This window comes from Triticum urartu, chromosome 1, assembly GCF_003073215.2.
Source record: "Triticum urartu cultivar G1812 chromosome 1, Tu2.1, whole genome shotgun sequence".
NCBI classification, from domain to species: domain Eukaryota; kingdom Viridiplantae; phylum Streptophyta; class Magnoliopsida; order Poales; family Poaceae; genus Triticum; species Triticum urartu.
The window spans coordinates 479,813,648-479,834,513 of NC_053022.1; positions in this window are offsets into that span (position 1 = coordinate 479,813,648).

Genomic DNA, 20,866 nt, shown 5'->3' on the forward strand with positions numbered 1-20,866 from the left:
AACTTTTGCATTAAGATCTAAAAACTCCGAATCATTGGGACGCCTTTTAACTAAAGTTGACTCATATCCAGTCCCATCATTATCAAGATTCATATTGCAAAACAAAGATTTAATAGCAGACACATCAATCACTTTTAGATCTTCATCCTTACTATCATGGAAACTAGAAGAACACGCTTTTATAAAGCAATATTTTTTAGCATCCATCCTAGTGGTTCTTTCTTTGCACTCATCAATGGAAATTCTCATGGCTTTGAGAGAGTCATTGATATCATGCTTAGGTGTAATAGATCTAAGTTTCAAAGAATCAACATCAAGAGAAATTCTATCCACGTTCCTAGCCAACTCATCAATCTTAGGCAATTTTTCTTCAAGCAAGGTATTAAAATTCTTTTGTGAAATCATAAATTCTTTAACACTAGTCTCAAAATAAGAGGGCATCTTATTAAAATTTCCATAAGAGTTGTTGTAGGAATTACCATAATTATTAGAGGAATTACTAGGAAACGGACTAGGATTAAAGTTTCCTCTATACGCGTTGTTACCAAAATTGTTCCTACCAACAAAATTCACATCCATAGATTCATTATTATTCTCAATCAAAGTAGACAAAGGCATATCATTAGGATTAGAAGAAACACTCTTATTAGCAAACAATTTCATCTAGAGCATGAAACTTTTTACTAGTAGATCTTTCGATGTGCCATTGAGAATAATTAACCATAATATTATCTAAGAGTTTAGTAGCTTCTCCTAAAGTGATTTCCATAAAATTGCCTCCCGTGGCCAAATCTAAAAGATTTCTAGAAGAAAAATTCAATCCAGCATAAAAATTTTCTATGATCATTCACAGATTCAAACCATGTGTAGGGCAATTACGTATCATTTATTTCATCCTCTCCCAAACTTGTGCAACATTCTCATGATCAAGTTGCTTAAATTCATAATATCGTTTCTAAGAGAGATGATCTTAGTGGGAGGAAAATACTTAGAGATAAAAGCATCTTTGCACTTATTCCATGAATCAATACTCTTTTTAGGCAAAGAGGAAAACCAAGTTTTAGCACGATCTCTAAGTGAAAACAGAAATAGCTTAAATTTAACAATATCATTATCCACACCTTTCTTCTTTTGCATATCACACAAATCAACAAAGTTGTTTAGATGGGTAGCGGCATCTTCACTAGGAAGGCCAGAAAACAGATCTTTCATGACAAGATTCAGCAAAATAGTATTAATTTCACAAGATTCAGCATCGTAAGAGGAGCAATCGGAGTGCTAATAAAGTCATTATTGTTGGTATTGGAAAAGTCACACAATTTAGTATTATCTTGAGCCATCATGACAAACAATCCAACACACAAGAAAGCAAGGGGCAAGCAAAAAGAGGCAAACGAAAAAGAGGCGAGCGGAAAAGAGGGTGAATAAAACGGCTAGGGTGAAGTGTGGGAGAGGAAAATGAGAGGCAAATGGAAAATAATGTAATGAGAGGGATAAGAGTTTGTGATGGGTACTTGGTATGTCTTGACTTGACGCAACCTCCCCGGCAACGGCGCCAGAAATCCTTCTTGCTACCTCTTGAGCATGTGTTGGTTTTCCCTTGAAGAGGCAAGGGTGATGCAGCACAGTAGTGTAAGTATTTCCCTCAGTTTTTGAGAACCAAGGTATCAATCCAGTAGGAGATAACACACAAGTCACCTAGTACCTACACAAACAAACAAGAACCTCGCAACCAACGCAATAAAGGGTTGTCAATCCCTTCACGATCACTTACGAAAGTGGGATCTGATAAAGATAATAAGATAAATATTTTTGGTACTTTTATGATATAGATTGGAAAATAAAGATTGCAAAATAAATGGTAATAGAAATAGCAAATTGATATGGAAATAATATGATGGAAGATAGACCCGGGGGCCATAGGTTTCACTAGTGGCTTCTCTCAAGATAGCAAATTCTACGGTGGGTGAACAAATTATTGTCGAGCAATTGATAGAAAAGCGAATACTTATGAGAATATCTAGGCATGATCATGTATGTAGGCATCACGTCCGCAACAAGTAGACCGAAACGATTCTGCATCTACTACTATTACTCCACACATCGACCGCTATCCAGCATGGATCTAGAGTATTAAGTTCATAAGAACAGAGTCACGTATTAGGCAAGATGACATGATGTAGAGGGATAAACTCAAGCAATATGATATAAACCCCATCTTTTTTTCCTCGATGGCAACAATACAATACGTGCCTTGCTGCCCCTGCTGTCACTAGGAAAGGACACCGCAAGATTGAACCCAAAGCTAAGCACTTCTCCCATTGCAAGAACGATCAATCTAGTAGGCTAAACGAAACTGATAATTCGAAGAGACTTGCAAAGATATTTAAATCATGCATCAAAGATTTCAGAGAAGAATCAAATATTGTTCATAGATAATCTTGATCATAAACCCACAATTCATCGGATCTCTACAAACACACCGCAAAAAGAATTACATCGAGTAGATCTCCAAGAGAATCGAGGAGAACTTTGTATTGAGATCCAAAGAGAGAGAAGTAGCCATCTAGCTAATAACTATGGACCCGAAGGTCTATGGTAAACTACTCACACATCATCGGAGAGGCTATGGTGTTGATGTAGAAGCCCTCCGTGATCAACTCCCCCTCCGACAGAGTGCCAGAAAAGGCCCCAAGATGGGATCTCATGGGTACAGAAGGTTGCGGCGGTGGAAATGGGGTTTCTTGGTGCTCCTGGATATTTTCGGGGTATATGGGTATATATAGGAGGAGGAAGTACGTCGGTGGAGCTGCGAGGGGCCCACGAGGGAGCTGCGCCCCCCTGCCTCGTGGCCTCCTCGCTTCTTTATTGACGTCCACTCCAAATCTCCTGGATCACGTTTGTTCCAAAAATAACTCTCCCAAAGGTTCCATTCCGTTTGGATTCCGTTTGATATTCCTTTTCTGCAAAACACTGAAATAGGCAAAAAAACAGCAATTTGCACTGGGCCTTTGGTTACTAGGTTAGTCCCAAAAATAATATAAAAAGGTAAATTAAAGCCCATTAAACATCCAAAATAAATAATATGATAGCATGGAACAATCAAAAATTATAGATATGTTGGTGACGTATCAAAAATTATAGATAAAATGATAGCATGGGACTGATCCACGAACACCAATGGTACCGGCGGGCCGAGTCCCTTTCGGTTCGGCGGGGGCGGAGGTCGTGCAAAGAGCAGATCGAGGCAAAATACACGAGCAGTTACCTAGGTTTGGGCCGCACGGATGCGTAAAACCCTACTCCTGCTTTGTGGTTTGTATTGAGTTCTTGCTCGGGAGCGCGGAGTGCTACAGTACACACCAGCAGCTAACGAGACCGAGCGTCAGTGTTCTGTTTTCCCCGAACCTCCCTCTACGTTGCGCATGGGCCTCCTTTTATATGCTCAAGGGGTCACCGACAGGTGGCAACGGAGAAAAAGGGTAAAAATGAAAAAGGTTATGCGGTAGGTACAGCTACCTGCTACAGTGTATCATACCTAACCCTGACGGCCGGGGACAAGGGCCTTAAATGCCCGTCTGCGTCGCCTAAACAGTGTAAAAGGGACCGTCAGGGACGCCACCGCTCGCCACGATGGCAATCTTGTCAGCGCCGCTTGCCACCGCTCACCGCTGGCTGCACAGCCGCCCGCCACGCACGCCTGGAAGGGTCCCAGAGCGACACGTTGGTGGATGTGCTGGAGCGCGGGCACAGAGTGGTGGCTTGCCGCGGCAAGCGCCTTGCCACGGTCGTTGTCTTGTCGCGTCCGGGAGGTTGTCGCTCACCGGGCCTTGTCGGGATGTGTGGCGCGCCGCGGCAAATTCCTTGAGATGCCTTGGGTGGCCTTCCCGGCAAGCTCCTCTTGCCGGGGTCTTGAGGTGCCTTGGTTGGCCTTCCCGACAAGCTCCTCTTGCCAGGGTCTTGACTTGGATACTTTGTTCTTGAATGGCTCCAAAGGAACCACGGAGGACCTTGGCGGTCACCCGGCAAGCCCTGCCGCGGGATGCTGCGACTGCCCATGCACAAGTTCGGGATACTAGGGTACCCCTACTCTAGTATACCGACAGGCAGTGGCATCTTCACTAGGAAGGCCAAAAAAATGGATCTTTCATGACAAGATTCAGCAAATCAGTATTAATTTCACAAGATTCAGCATCGGTAAGAGGAGCAATCGGAGTGCTAATAAAATCATTATTGTTGGTATTGGAAAAGTCACACAATTTAGTATTATCTTGAGCCATCGTGACAAACAATCCAACACACAAGCAAGCAGGAGGCAAGCAAAAAGAGGCGAACGAAAAAGAGGGGAGCGGAAAAGAGGGTGAATAAAACGGCAAGGGTGAAGTGGGGGAGAGGAAAACGAGAGGCAAATGGCAAATAATGTAATGCGAGGGATAAGAGTTTGTGATGGGTACTTGGTATGTCTTGACTTGATGCAACCTCCCCAGCAACGGCGCCAGAAATCCTTCTTGCTACCTCTTAAGCATGCGTTGGTTTTCCCTTGAAGAGGAAAGGGTGATGCAGCATAGTGGGATAAGTATTTCTCTCTGTTTTTGAGAACCAAGGTAGCAATCCAGTCGGAGGTAACATGCAAGTCTCCTAGTACCTGCACAAACAAACAAGAACCTCGCAACCAATGGGATAAAGGGGTTGTCAATCCCTTCATGGTCACTTACGAAAGTGAGATCTCACAGAAATAATAAGATAAATATTTTTAGTATTTTTATGATATAGATTGTACAATAAAGATTGTAAAATAAATGGTAATAGAAATAGCAAGTTGATATGAAAATAATATGATGGAAGATAGACCCGGGGGCCATAGGTTTCACTAGTGGCTTCTCTCAAGATAGCAAATTCTACGGTGGGTGAACAAATTACTGTCGAACAATTGATAGAAAAGTGAAAATTATGAGAATTTCTAGGCATGATCATGTATATAGGCATCACGTCCGTGACAATTAGACCGAAACGATTCTGCATCTACTACTATTACTCCACACATCGACCACTATCCAGCATGCATCTAGAGTATTAAGTTCATAAGAACATAGTAACGCATTAGGCAAGATGACATGATGTAGAGGGATAAACTCAAGCAATATGATATAAACCCTATATTTTTATCCTCGATGCAACAATACAATATGTGCCTTGCTGCCCCTGCTGTCACTGGGAAAGGACACCACAAGATTGAAACCAAAGCGAAGCACGTCTCCCATTGCAAAAAAGATCAATCTAGTAGGCCAGACCAAACTGAAAATTCAAAGAGACTTGCAAAGATATTTAAATCATGCATACAATATTTCAGAGAAGAATCAAATATTGTTCATAGATAAACTTGATCATAAACCCACAATTCATCGGATCTCGACAAACACACCACAAAAAGAATTACATCGAATAGATATCCAAGAGAATCGAGGAGATCTTTGTATTGAGATCCAAAAAGAGAGAATAAGCCATCTAGCTAATAACTATGGACCCGAAGGTCTATGGTAAACTACTCACACATCATCGGAGAGGCTATGGTGTTGATGTAGAAGCCCTCCGTGATCGATTCCCCCTCCGGCAGAGCACCGGAAAAGGCCCCAAGATGGGATCTCATGGGTACAGAAGGTTGCGGCGATGGAAATAGGGTTTCATGGTGCTCCTTTATGTTTTCGGGGTATATGGGTATATATAGGAGGAAGAAGTACGTCGGTGGAGCTGCGAGGGGCCCACGAGGGTGGGGGGCGCGCCTACCCCCTGGACGCGCCCTCCTGCCTCGTGGCCTCCTTGCTTCTTTCTTGACGTCCACTCCAAGTCTCCTGGATCACGTTTGTTCCAAAAATTACTCTCCCGAAGGTTTCATTCCGTTTGGATTCCATTTGATATTCCTTTTCCGCGAAACACCAAAATAGGCAAAAAAAAACAACAATTTACACTGGGCCTTTGGTTAGTAGGTTAGTCCCAAAAATAATATAAAAAGGTAAATTAAAGCCCATTAAACATCCAAAATAGATAATATGATAGCATGGAACAATCAAAAATTATAGATACGTTGGTGACGTATCATCTTTCATTGAAAAACTCTTATTCAAGTATCCTTTTATGCTATCCAGAAATTCAGTATCATTTCTGATCAACAATATGTCATTCACATATAATATCATAAATGTTACAGAGCTCCCACTCACTTTCTTGTAAATACAGGTTTCTCCAAAAGTCTGTATAAAACCATATGCTTTGATCACACTATCAAAGCGTATATTCCAACTACGAGATGCTTGCACCAGTCCATAAATGGATCGCTGCAGCTTTTGTTAGCACCTTTTGGATCGACAAGACCTTCTGGTTGCATCATATGCAACTCTTCTTTAACATATCCATTAAGGAATACAGTTTTGACATCCATTTGCCAAATTTCATAATCATAAAATGCGGCAATTTCTAACATGATTCAAACGGACTTAAGCATCGCTACGGGTGAGGTCTCATTTTAGTCAACTCCTTGAACTTGTCGAAAACCTTTCACAACAAGTCGAGCTTTGTAGACAGTAACATTACCGCCAACATTAGTCTTCTTCTTGAAGATCCATTTATACTCTATGGCTTGCGGATCATCAGGCAAGTCAACCAAAGTCCACACTTTGTTCTCATACATGGATCCCATCTCAAATTTCATGGCCTCAATCCATTTTGAGGAATCTGGGCTCATAATCGCTTCCTCATAGTTCGTAGGTTCGTCATGGTCAAGTAACATGACCTCCAGAATAGGATTACTGTACCACTCTGGTGCGGATCTTACTCTGGTTGACCTACGAGGTTCGGTAGTAACTTGATCAGAAGTTTCATGATCATCATCATTAGCTTCCTCACTCATTGGTGTAGGAATCACTGGAACTGATTTATGTGATGAACTACTTTCCAATAAGGGAGCAGGTACAGTTACCTCATCAAGTTCTACTTTCCTCCCACTCACTTCTTTCGAGAGAAACTCCTTCTCTAGAAAGGATCCATTTTTAGCAACAAATATCTTGCCTTCGGATCTGTGATAGAAGGTGTACCCAACCATCTCCTTTGGGTATCCTATGAAGACACATTTCTTAGATTTGGGTTCAAGCTTATCAGGTGGAAGCTTTTTCACATAAGCATCGCAGCCCCAAACTTTAAGAAATGACAACTTGGGTTTCTTGCCAAATCACAGTTCATATGGTGTTGTCTCAACTGATTTAGATGGTGCCCTATTTAAGGTGAATGCAACCGTCTCTAAAGCATAACCCCAAAATGATAGTGGTAAATCAGTAAGAGACATCATAGATAGCATCATATCTAATAAAGGGCGGTTACGACATTCGGACACACCATTACATTGTGGTGTTCCGGGTCCGTGAGTTGCGAAACTATTCCGCCTTGTTTCAAATAAAGACCAAACTCGTAACTCAAATATTCACCTCCACGATCAGATCGTAGAAACTTTATTTTCTTGTTACGATGATTTTCCACTTCACTCTGAAATTCTTTGAACTTTTCAAATGTTTCAGACTTATGTTTCATCATGTAGATATACCCATATCTGCTCAAATCATATGTGAAAGTTAGAAAATAACGATACCCGCCGCGAGCATCAACACTCATTGGACCACATACATCAGTATGTATTATTTCCAACAAGTCTGTTGCTCGCTCCATTGTTTCGGAGAATGTAGTCTTAGTCATCTTTCCCATGAGGCATGGTTCGCAAGCATCAAGTGATTCCAAAAGCCCATCAGCATGGAGTTTCTTCATGCACTTTACTCCAATATGACTGTCGGTGTCAAAACCAGCGGATCTCGGGTAGGGGGTCCCGAACTATGTGTCTAAGGCGGATGGTAACAGGAGGCAGGGGACACGATGTTTTACCCAGGTTCGGGCCCTCTTGATGGAGGTAAAACCCTACGTCCTGCTTGATTGTTCTTGATAATACGAGTAGTACAAGAGTTGATCTACCATGAGATCGGAGAGGCTAAACCCTAAAAGCTAGCCTATGGTATGATTGTATGTTGTCCTACGGACTAAAACCCTCCGGTTTATATAGACACCGGAGGAGGCTAGGGTTACACAAGGTCGGTTACAAAGGAGGAGATATGCATATCCATATTTCCTAGCTTGCCTTCCACGCCAAGTAGAGTCCCATCCGGACACGGGACGAAGTCTTCAATCTCGTATCTTCATAGTCCAACAGTCCGGCTGTCCGGAGACCCCCTAATCCAGGACTCCCTCAGTAGCCCCTAAACCAGGCTTCAATGACGATGAGTCCGGCGCGCAGTGTTGTCTTAGGCATTGCAAGGCGGGTTCCTCCTCCGAATACACCACAGAAGAGTTTGAATACAAGGATAGTGTCCGACCCTACAAAATAAGTTCCACATACAACCATAGAGAGAATAATATTTCCACAAATCTAATCTGCTGACACGTTTTGGCAGCATGACATCACGCCATGGCCCGGTAATTATTCGTACCGTTTTTCTTTAACCAACCCCACACATAACGCGAGGCAGTTTCTTGACACGTCTTGTCAAAGCAGAGGTCGTGTTACCCTTATTACGGGATTCCCATCAATACGGGCGTGGGTAACCCAACCGCGCCACCAATTACGGCACTTGGGGGATAAGCGAGTTTTACCAGGCTGGTGGGGGCGCATAGTTTCGTCCGCCCTTATAAAGGGATAAAGTTTCACCTTTTTCTACCCACGCCTTGTTCCTCCTTGCTCATCCATTCTCGCGCACTCGAGCTCCAATGCCCAAGTCCACATCCTTCTCCTCAACTCTCTCCAAACATGTCCGGAGCGGGAGGCAAGTGGATGGCCTCCTCCGTCATGGAGGGACACATCAAAAAGCTACGTGGAGCTGGATACTTAGCCGCGGATATCGCGCACCAGCTGCCAGCCGCGGGGCAGGTCGTCCCTACCCCGGAAGCTTACGAAAGGGTGGTTTTCCTCCCCCACTTCGTCCGCGAGCTGGGGTTTCCCCTCCATCCATTCGTCCGCGGCCTTATGTTCTATTATGGGCTGGACTTTCATGATCTGGCCCCGAATTTCATCCTCAACATCTCGACGTTCATCATCATGTGAGAGGCTTTCCTCCGCATCCGGCCCCACTTCGACCTGTGACTGAAGACCTTCAATATCAAGCCGAAGGTGGTTGGCGGCCAACAAGCGGAATGCGGCGGAGCCACGGTGGGCAAAATGCCCAACGGTATATGGCTCGAGGGCTCCTTCGTGGAGACCATAAAGGGATGGCAATCGGGGTGGTTCTACATCACCGAGCCGCGCGACACCAACTGGGTGGCGGCCCCCGAGTTTCGATCCGAAATCCGCACGCGGCTCACTTCCTGGAAGGAGAAGGGCCTGTCCTGGGGTTCATCGGTGGAGCTGGACGAACTCCAGAAGTGTATTCGGAACATGATAAGCAAGAAACTTAAGCTTGTCAACATAGTCCAGGTCATGCTCTTCCGCCGAATCCTCCCGTGTCAACAACGGGATTTCAACTTATGGAAGTTCGACCCGGCCCAGCACCAGACTCTACACGAGCTCTTCGACACGACGCATAAGGATGTCTGGAGGGTGTTGTTCGAGGGCGCTGAGGTCCCTCCTTCTCTTACCAAGGACCGCGGGCTAAGCGTGAAGCGCCCTGCAAATTCGGTAAGTTCTGTACATCTGGTAGGATATTTATTTCCCATAGCTTAACCATGTGCGGGGTTTGAGCTCCCATGCCTTTGACAGGACTGGGTGGAGACATCGGAGCAGATTAATTGTCCGGCCCCTCTGCCCGAAGACCCCGCAGACGCTCTCCTGACGGAGATGCAGACTCCGGCTCCTTATGAGGTGCCGGAGAAGACCAAGAAGAAGGCCAAGGGAACCCGAAAGAGTTCCCAGCGCCAGGTGGTATCGGACTCAGCGTTCGATAACACCGAGACACACTCCTCCCGTGAAAACGGGGAGAAGGAAGATGAAGATTCTCCCCCTCCAGCCGGGGGAGACAAGAAAAGGAAGGCCGCCCCAACCGGGGAGGCCGAAGGGTCCAAGAAGGGAAGGACTCTCCTTCCGGACTGCTCCACCACCGCCGCCGACGACGAAGACGAGTGGCTACGGCCAAGCCCCTGGCGAAGTCGTAAGTATTCAGATACCAGAGTAACTCATAGCATACCTTTGACGCACTGCTTCTCCTAACGTCGAATATGATTATGCAGTCCGCCCCAAGCCCGTATCGACGTATCATCATCGGACGGTTCCTTGGACACGTCGGACATGAATAGTGATACACTTCCAACCGTCTCCTCTCCTTGCCCTACGGACAATGCCGAGGTATTGTCTCAGGGGCACCGAGCAGGGGGGAGACAGTCCCGGAGGCGCCTCAAGGCGACCTTCCGGACTCCAGGAGAAAAGGGAGCAATGCTCCCGGGGGCTCCAAGTTCGGCCCTCAGCCGAACACCGCGTCGGAACCTCCAATGGTTCCGGACTCGGGCAGGCGGCCCCCTTCCAAAAGGGGCAAGCCATCTGTGCCGGTGACCTCTGTCCATCCAGAGGCACCGGATGACCTGCTGGGAGCGCTTCGCGGTGCTTCCATCAACGAAGAGCACCGCACTATTATGAGTGCGGTGATCAAGAAGGTTCAGTCCGCCAAGAGCGGACTGACTGAAGCCTGTGCCAGCCTTCTAATAGGCTTTGAGGTAAGTATTTAAAATATAGGAAAATATTACCGCATAGACAGTAGCCCCTGATGCTCTGTTTGGTGTTCACAAAGAAAAGCCGAATAGAGGATCAAATAATATCTGCAGGAGTCTAATATAAGTATGTCTGTATGCATATGCAGGCTTCGCTGCTGACCTCTGCCGCACTGACTGCGGAGGTCGCTGCACTGAAGCAGGACCTCGAGCGGTCCGAGAAAGAGCTCGGCCTTGCCAAGAGGCAGCTCGAGGAGAACAAAGGTAAGTAATACCTTGTCTATATAAAAAAGAAAATGTGGTTGCTAAATGACAGGATCATCATGAATGTGCCAGGGGCCACGACCGAAGTGGCGACCCTGAAGCAAGCGCTGTCCGAGGCCGAAAACAAAGCGGCCGAGGAGCGCACCAAGCGGGAAAAACAAGAGGAACGGGTGGGCGAGGTGCAGCAAGAGCTCCAGGCTCTCGTGAAGAAGCATGATGCTTTGGAGCTTGACTCGAAGACGCGAGAGTCCAAGCTTGCCGCGGCCCTCGAGAGCACAAAGCATGCCAAGGCTGAAGCCCAAAAGGCCCTCCAGTAAATTGAGGCGATGCGGAAGATAGCGGCGGGTAAGGCATTCAATATGCAAAGTAAGCATGTGAAAGTAAATTACTTGTTACTTACCCGAGTCCGGAGCTCTCCAGGAGCATTCGCAGATTTGCCCCGTAGTGTGCCGGATGCCGTGGAGTATTACCAGGCCGAGGAGGGAAGCTCGACGGAGAAGTTGTTCTAGTCTCAGTATACTGGGACCGAACACCCGATGCCTATGAGTGACCAGTTGAAGCAACTGGTCGAGCTGCACAAGGCGGCCGAAGAGGCCATGAAGGGCTTTATAGTCCGGATGTGGCCTAGCAACTCCCTTCCCAATAGCTACTTCGGCCTGGTGCGGCGGCTTGTGGATGCCTGCCCACGGCTGGAAGTCATCAAGCAGTCCATCTGTATCGAAGGTGCCCGCCGGGCTTTTGCCCATGCAAAGGTGCACTGGGCCAAGATGGACGCCGAGAAGCTGGTGAAGGAGGGGCCGCCGCAGGGCAAGGAGCATCGCCACCCCTAGATGTATTATGAGGGTGTCCAGAAGGGTGCCTGTCTTGTGGCGGACGAGTGTGCGAAGGATGTAATTTTGAGAGAACTTGCTCATGTGATCCTGTATTATGAAAACTTGTTCATGTGCGCTATGAAACGCTTGTTTGAATTTAAAATATTACCTTCTATGCGGCTGTTTATCAAATCTGAGAGATGGCCGGTCGTCGACTTCTGCCCCCATGCCACGAGTGCTGGGGTGTTCGGGATAAACCTGAGCACTCTTTTTCCCATTGTTGGGTCCTTCGAGGGAGGTGCTCAGCACAACGAACAAGGCAACCAGACTATAATGCTTTATCACTCTCACTTAGCCATAGAAGTCTACAATTTTAAATTTTGGCGAAGCCCCTAGTATTCGGAAGGCCGAATTCGGGGCGCTATACATGCCTTAAGCCGGACAAAGCCGACTCCTCGCTCTAAGCGACATACGTCTTTAGGGACTCGAGACCTCTCAAACAGCGACCAGCTCTCGCCTTATCATGACAGTCAGTTTTAGCTTTCTCTACTGAGGTGCTTAGCCCAGATGAATCGGGGCATAATCGCAGTAGTTCTCCCAGTGCTACCTTAGCCGATATAGCGGAACGTAAGGTACCAAAACGTGGGAGCCGGGCAAACCCAACTATTGACCCAAGACATGATTCAGAGCTGATGCATGTAATGCTATAAGTTCGGGTGCCGCACTATCGAAAGTGTTCAGACTTCTCACGCCGTATTATGGGGTATGCTTAAGCCCCTGGCGTATTGGCCGTACCAGAGTGTACGGGTGCTGAATGTCATGAATGAACATATATATATATAAAGAAGAATAGAGAATGCGATAATAGTCTAGTGCTATGCATTGTTTATTCAATAAGGTGCGTCGAAGCAGAATGATACAAGTAGTGCGATAAGCAAAAAGTAGGACTATTTGACATGTCCCCTCCAAGGGCAAGCTGAGGAATGGTATTTAAAGCAAGTATTTCACTCATTATCGGAGACCACCTGGGAGTTCCGTGGTGCGACGTGGCTTGTTGCCTCCTTGGTTGTTGCATCATGTGTCCGGCAACCGTACTGCCGGACGGGGGTTTCCAGAGATTAAAGTCCTGAAAGAGAGAAAAGTAACAAAGCGGGAAGCCCCTAGTGCGGTTGAGCCGCGTCTTGGGGCATGCCGTAGTCGTGCCCCCCTCCCCACCTGTGACCATGGTATTTCCAATGCGTAATTATGTACGTGTGGCATGGATTTCGACGTTTGGCTGGGAATGGGGTGGGGGCCGCATTGCTATGCGAGCTCGGAACGTGCCAGGTGGTCTTGTTGCCAATTACTCCGGGCGCGCTTGAAGGTGTTCGGGTCTTTAATCGCCGAACTGGTGGATTGCCTTAAGATGCTGCTTTGCGCTTCTGCTGCGAGGGCCGCAGTGTGCTCCTCCATGCGGAGAGAGCGCTCTGTATTTCCATTGACTGTGATGACCCCCCGAGGTCCTGGCATCTTGAGCTTGAGATATGCATAGTGTGGTACCGCGTTGAATCTCGCAAATGCGGTTCGCCCGAGCAGTGCATGATAGCCGCTGCAGAACGGGACTATATCAAAGATTAACTCCTCGCTTCGGAAGTTATCCGGGGATCCGAAGACCACTTCCAGTGTGACTGAGCCTGTGCAATGGGCCTCTACACCTGGTATGACGCCTTTAAAGGTCGTTTTTGTGGGTTTGATCCTTGAGGGGTCTATACCCATTTTGCGCATGTGTCCTGATAAAGCAGGTTCAGGTTGTTGTCGCCGTCCATAAGGACTCGAGTGAGGTGAAATCCATCGATGATTGGGTCTAGGACCAGTGCGGCAAATCTGCCATGACGGATACTAGTGGGATGGTCCCTGCGATCGAAGGTGATCGGACAGGAGGACCATGGGTTGAACTTTGGGGCGACTGGCTCCAACACGTATACATCCCTTAACGCACGCTTCCACTCCCTCTTGGGGATGTGGGTTGCGTATATCATGTTCACCGTCCGCACTTATGGGGGGAACCTCTTCCGCCCTCTGGTGTTCGGCTGTCGGGGCTCCTCCTCGTCATCGCTATGTAGCCCCTTATCTTTGTCTTCGGTGCTTAACTTGCCTGTCTGCTTGAACACCTAACATTCCCTATTGGCGTGGTTGGCTGGCTTGTCGGGGGTGCCATGTATTTGGCACGAGCGATCGAGTATACGGTCCAAACTGGATGGGCCCGGAGTGCTTCTTTTGAATGGCTTTTTTCCACTGACCGGGTTTAGAGCCTCTGAATCCGGCATTGACTGCCGTATCCTCAGTATTGTTGCTATTGACGCGGCGCTTATGTTATTGCTGCGAGCCAGCCAGCTGTCTGCTCCCACGCAAAAGCGGGTCATGAGTGTTGTGAGGGCTGCCATGGATTTCGGCTTTTCCTGGCCAAGGTGCCGGGCGAGCCACTCGTCGCGGATGTTGTGCTTAAAATCTGCTAGGGCCTCTGCATCCGGACAGTCAACGATTTGATTTTTCTTTGTCAGGAACTATGTCCAGAATTGCCTGGCTGATTCCTCTGGCTGCTGAATTATGTGGCTCAGGTCATAGGCATCTGGTGGTCGCACATAAGTTCCCTGGAAGTTGTCGAGGAATGCGGCTTCCAGATCTTCCCAACAGCCAATGGATTCTGCTGGCAGGCTGTTGAGCCAATGCCGAGCTGGTCCTCTGAGTTTAAGTGGGAGGTATTTGATGGCGTGTAGATCGTCACCGCGGGCCATGTGGATGTGCAGGAGGAAGTCCTCGATCCATACCGCAGGATCTGTTGTGCCGTCGTATGATTCTATATTTACGGGTTTGAAACCCTCTGGGATTTGGTGATCCATTACTTTGTCTGTGAAGCATAGGGGGTGTGCGGCGCCTCTGTACTGGGCTATGTCGCGACGTAGCTCAAATGAGTCTTGTCCGCTGTGTTCGGCCCGGCTGGATTTACTTTTACTATATCCGGCATGACGGTTATCATCCCGCGTGGTGGCGCTCCCTCGTGATCCGTAGATCGATCTTGCGTGTTTTGCTTTGTCCTCCAATACGTCTCGCAGGTCTAGCATGTTTCCCCGTGCCTTGACATTTTTATTTGAGTGGCGTCGGGGTGCGGGCTGAGCTTTTGGCTGAAATGCCTCTCTGTCACGGCCACGAGGTGGCCGATCAGCCGTGTCATACGCTGGAGATGTAGGTTTAATGCTTCCTCCTCCAGTCGGGGTAGCAACCTGCGCTTTGGGTAACTCTTGGAGGGGTGTTCGAGTTCATATTCCTCAGTCGCAAGGACATCAGTCCATCTGTCAGCTAGCAAATCTTGATCAGCTTGAAGCTGCTGCTGCTTTTTCTTAAGGCTATTTGTCGTGGCTATAAGCCGGCGCTTGAAGCGCTCTTGCTCGATGGGATCCTCAGGCATGACAAATTCGTCATCGTCGAGGTTTGCCTCATCTTCGGAGGGAGGCATGTAATTATCATCCTCCGCCTCTCCATCTGCCGCTCTCTCGGGAGGGCTGGCTTCTCCATCCTCCTGCTCTAAATCTTGCTGGAGGGGATTGTTGTCGTCTTTGGCACTGTCCGGAGTGCTATTATCTCCTGTGCTGGTGTCACCGCTTTTGCTTTGGCGAGACTTAGAGCGGCGCCGCTGACGTCGGCGCTTGGGTTGTTTCTTGGAGGGGTCATCCTCCGCTGTCTCGTCGCCATTGCCTTCTTTGCGTGTGTCCACCATGTATATATCATATGATGAGGTGGTTGTCTAGTGCCCTGTGGGCAGTGGTTCCTCTTCGTCTCCTGCATCGTCGTCCACACCGTCGATGTCTTCGGAGTCGAAGTTGAGCATGTCGGTCAAATTGTCGACAGTGGCTACTAAGTGGGTGGTGGGTGGGCGGCAAATTTCTTCGTCATCCGCATCCCAATCCTGTCGAACATAGTTCGGCTAGGACTCTCCTGACAGGGAGAGAGACCTTAATGAGCTCAGTATGTCGCCGAAGGGCGAGTGCTAAAAGATATCCGCGGAGGTGAACTCCATGATCGGCGCGCAGTCAGATTCGATAGGCACGGGCGCAGGCGGTTCAGAGTCCGTGGCCGGGGAAGAATCCGGCAGTTCGGCGTCACGGCTCCCGTGAAGGGTAAGGTCGATATTCGGATCGATCGCCGCTGAGAATACGGCCTCCATGGCGGGGTCTATCCACCCGTCCATGGATGGCGCAATTGGCTCCGAATTGAGGGTCAGAGCGGTCGCCAGTGCGGTCTCCTGAACACTGTCCGATGGTAGAGCTAAATCATGCTCATCGTGACCGTGCGGCGCACTCGGCAGGGGCTCGAATCCGTCGAAGATCAAGTCTCCACAGATGTCGGCCGTGTAGTTTAAGCTTCCAAACCTGACCTGGTGGCCAGGGGCGTAACTCTCAATCTGCTCCAGATGGCCAAGCGAGTTGGCCCGCAGTGCGAAGCCGCCGAATACAAAGATCTGTCCGTGGAGAAAAGTCTCACCCTGGACCGCATCGCTATCGATGATCGAAGGAGCCATCAAGCCTAACGGTGACGACACAGAGGAACTCTCAATGAAAGCACCAATGTCGGTGTCAAAACCGGCGGATCTCGGGTAGGGGGTCCCGAACTGTGCGTCTAAGGCGGATGGTAACAGGAGGCAGGGGACACGATGTTTTACCCAGGTTCGGGCCCTCTTGATGGAGGTAAAACCCTACGTCCTGCTTGATTGTTCTTGATAATACGAGTAGTACAAGAGTTGATCTACCACAAGATCGGAGAGGCTAAACCCTAAAAGCTAGCCTATGGTATGATTGTATGTTGTCCTACGGACTAAAACCCTCCGGTTTATATAGACACCGGAGGAGGCTAGGGTTACACAAGGTGGGTTACAAAGGAGGAGATATGCATATCTGTATTGCCTAGCTTGCCTTCCACGCCAAGTAGAGTCCCATCCGGACACGGGACGGAGTCTTCAATATCGTATCTTCATAGTCCAACAGTCCGGCCAAAGGATATAGTCCGGCTGTCCGGAGACCCCCTAATCCAGGACTCCCTCAATGACCTAAATGGCAGTGCCACAAATAATTTGCACTATCATTATTAAAGTTATATCTTTTGGCTTAAATACTATGAATGTGTGTATCACTACTATCAAGATTCAATAAAAATAGACCACTCATCAAAGGTGCATGACCATAGAAGATATTACTCATATAAATAGAACAACCATTATTCTCTGATTTAAATGAATAACCGCCTCGCATCAAACAAGATCCAGATATAATGTTCATGCTTAACGCTGGCACCAAACAACAATTATTCAGGTCTAAAACTAATCCCGACGGTAGATGTAGAGGTAGCGTGCTGACGGAGATCACCTCGACTTTGGAACCATTTTCCACGTGCATCATCACCTCATCCTTAACCAATCTTCGCTTAATCCGTAGCCCCTATTTCGAGTTGCAAATATGAGCAACATAACCAGTATCAAATACCCAGGCGCTACTACGAGCATTAGTAAGGTACACATCAGTAACATGTATATCAAATATACCTTTCACTTTGCCATCTTCCTTATTCGCCAAATACTTGGGGCAGTTCCGCTTCCAGAGACCAGTCCCTTTGCAGTAGAAGCACTCAGTCTCTGGCTTAGGTACAGACTTGGGTTTCCTCACTTGAGCAGCAACTTGCTTGCCGTTCTTCTTGAAGTTCCCCTTCTTCCCTTTACCCTTTTTCTTGAAACTAGTGGTCTTGTTGACCATCAACACTTGATGCTCCTTCTTGATTTCTACCTCCGCAGCCTTTAGCATCGCAAAGAGCTCAGGAATTGTCTTATCCGTCCCTTGCATATTATAGTTCATCATGAAGCTTTTGTAGCTTGGTGGCAGTGATTGAAGACACTGTCAATGACACTATCAATCGGAAGATTAACTCCCAGCTAAGTCAAGTGATTGTGGTACCCAGACATTCTGAGTATATGCTCACTGATAGAACTATTCTCCTCCATTTTGTAGCTTTAGAACTTATTGGTGACTTCGTATCTCTCAATCAGGGCATTTGCTTGAAATATTAACTTCAACTCCTAGAACATCTCGTATGCTCCATGACGTTCAAAACGTCATTGAAGTCCCGGTTCTAAGTTGTAAAGCATGTCACATTGAACTATCGAGTAGTCATCAACTTTGCTCTGCCAGACGTTCATAACATCTAGAGTTGCTCCTGCAGCGGGTTTGGCACCTAGCGGTGCTTCCAGGACGTAATTCTTCTGTGCAGCAATGAGGATAATCCTCAAGTTACAGACCCAGTCCGTGTAGTTGCTACCATCATCTTTCAACTTAGCTTTCTCTAGGAACGCATTAAAATTCAACGGAACAACAGCACATGCCATCTATCTACAACAACATAGACATGCAAAATACTATCAGGTACTAAGTTCATGATAAATTAAAGTTCAATTAATCATATTACTTAAGAACTCCCACTTAGATAGACATCTCTCTAATCATCTAAGTGATCATGTGATCCATATCAACTAAACCATGTCCGATCATCACGTGAGATGGAGTAGTTTTCAATGGTGAACATCACTATGTTGAACATATCTAATATATGATTCACGCTCGACCTTTCGGTCTCAGTGTTCCGAGGCCATATCTGCATATGCTAGGCTCGTCAAGTTTAACCCGAGTATTCTGCGCGTGCAAAACTGGCTTGCACCTGTTGTATGTGAACGTAGAGATTATCACACCCAATCATCATGTGGTGTCTCGGCACGACGAACTGTAGCAATGGTGCATACTCAGGGAGAACACTTGTACCTTGAATTTAGTGAGAGATCATCTTATAATGCCACCATCGTACTAAGCAAAATAAGATGCATAAAGGATAAACATCACATGCAATCAATATAAGTGATATGATATGGCCATCATCATCTTGTGCCTTTGATCTCCATCTCCAAAGCACCGTCATGATCACCATCGTCACCGGCTTGACACCTTGATCTCCATCGAAGCATCATTGTCGTCTCGCCAACTATTGCTACTACGACTATCACTACCGCTTAGTGATAAAGTAAAGCAATTACATGGTGATTGCATTTCATACAATAAAGCGACAACCATGTGGCTCCTGCCAGTTGCCGATAACTATTACAAAACATGATCATCTCATACAAAAATTTATATATCATCACGTCTTGACCATATCACATCACAGCAAGCCCTGCAAAAACAAGTTAGACGTCCTCTACTTTGTTGTTGCAAATTTTGCGTGGCTGCTACGGGCTTAGCAAGAACCATTCTTACCTACGCATCAAAAACCACAACGATTTTGTATCAAGTGTGCTGATTTAACCTTCAACAAGGACTGGGCATAGTCACACTCGATTCAGCTAAAGTTGGAGAAACAGAGACCCACTAGCCACTTGTGTGTGAAGCACGGCGGCAGAACCAGTCTCATGAACACGGTCATGTAATTCGGTCTGGGCCGCTTCATCCAACAATACCGCTGAATCAAAGTATGACATGCATATAACATCTACGCATAGACCTAGCTCTGATACCACTGTTGGGGAACGTAGTATTTCAAAAAAAAACCTACGATCACACAAGATCTATCTAGGAGAAGCATAGCAACGCGCGGGGAGAGTGTGTCAAAGTACCCTCGTAGACCGAAAGCGGAAGAGTTAAGTAACGCGGTTGATGTAGTCGAACGTCTTCGCGATCCAACCGATGAAGTACCGAACGCATGACACCTCCGTGATCTGCACACATACAGCTCGGTGACGTCCCTCAAACTCTTGATCCAGCTGAGGCCGAGGGAGAGTTCCGTCAACACGACGGCTTGGTGATGGTGATGATGAAGTTACCGGCGCAGGGCTTCGCTTAAGCACTGCAATGATATGACCGAGGTGTGTTTTTGTGGAAGGCGGCCACTGCACACGGCTAAGAGAAACTTTGATGTGCCTTTGGGGTGCCCCCCCTCCCACGTATATAAAGGGGGGAGGGAGGAGGAGGCCGGCCAAGGGAAGGAGGCGCGCCATGGGGGGCAATCCTACTCCAAGTAGGACTCGCCCACCCCCCCTTTCTGAAGGAAATATGCCCTAGAGGCAGTAATAAAGTTGTTATTTATATTTCCTTATATCATGATAAATGTTTATTATTCATGCTAGAATTGTATTAACCAGAAACTTTGTACATGTATGAATACATAGACAAACAGAGTGTCACTTGTATGCCTCTACTTGACTAGCTCGTTGAATCAATGATGGTTATGTTTCCAGACCATAGACATTAGTTCTCATTTGATTAACGGGATCACATCATTAGAGAATGATGTGATTGACTTGACCCATCCGTTAACTTAGCACGATGATCGTTTAGTTTGTTTCTGTTGCCTTCTCCATAACTTATACATGTTCCTATGACTATGAGATCATGCAACTCCCGAATAGTGGAGGAACACTTAGTGTGCTATCAAACGTCACAACGTAACTGGGTGACTATAAAGATGCTCTACAGGTGTCTCCGATGGTGTTTGTTGAGTTGGCATAGATCGAGATTAGGATTTGTCACTCCGAGTACCGGAGAGGTATCTCTGGGCCCTCTCGGTAATGCACATCACTACAAGCCCTGCATGCAATGTGACTAATGAGTTAGTTGCGGGATAATGCATTAAGGAACGAGTAAAGAGACTTGCCGGTAACGAGATTGAACTAGGTATTGAGATACCGATGATCGAATCTCGAGCAAGTAACATACTGATGACAAAGGGAACAACGTATGTTGTTGTGCGGTTTGACCGATAAAAGATCTTCGTAGAATATGTAGGAACCAATATGAGCATCCAGGTTCCGCTATTGGTTATTGACCGGAGATGAGTCTCGGTCATGTCTACATAGTTCTCGAACCCGTAGGGTCCGCACGCTTAACGTTCGGTGATGATCGGTATTATGAGTTTATGTGTTTTGATGTACCGAAGGTAGTTCAAAGGCCCGGATATGATCACGGACATGACGAGGAGTCTTGAAATGGTCGAGACATAAA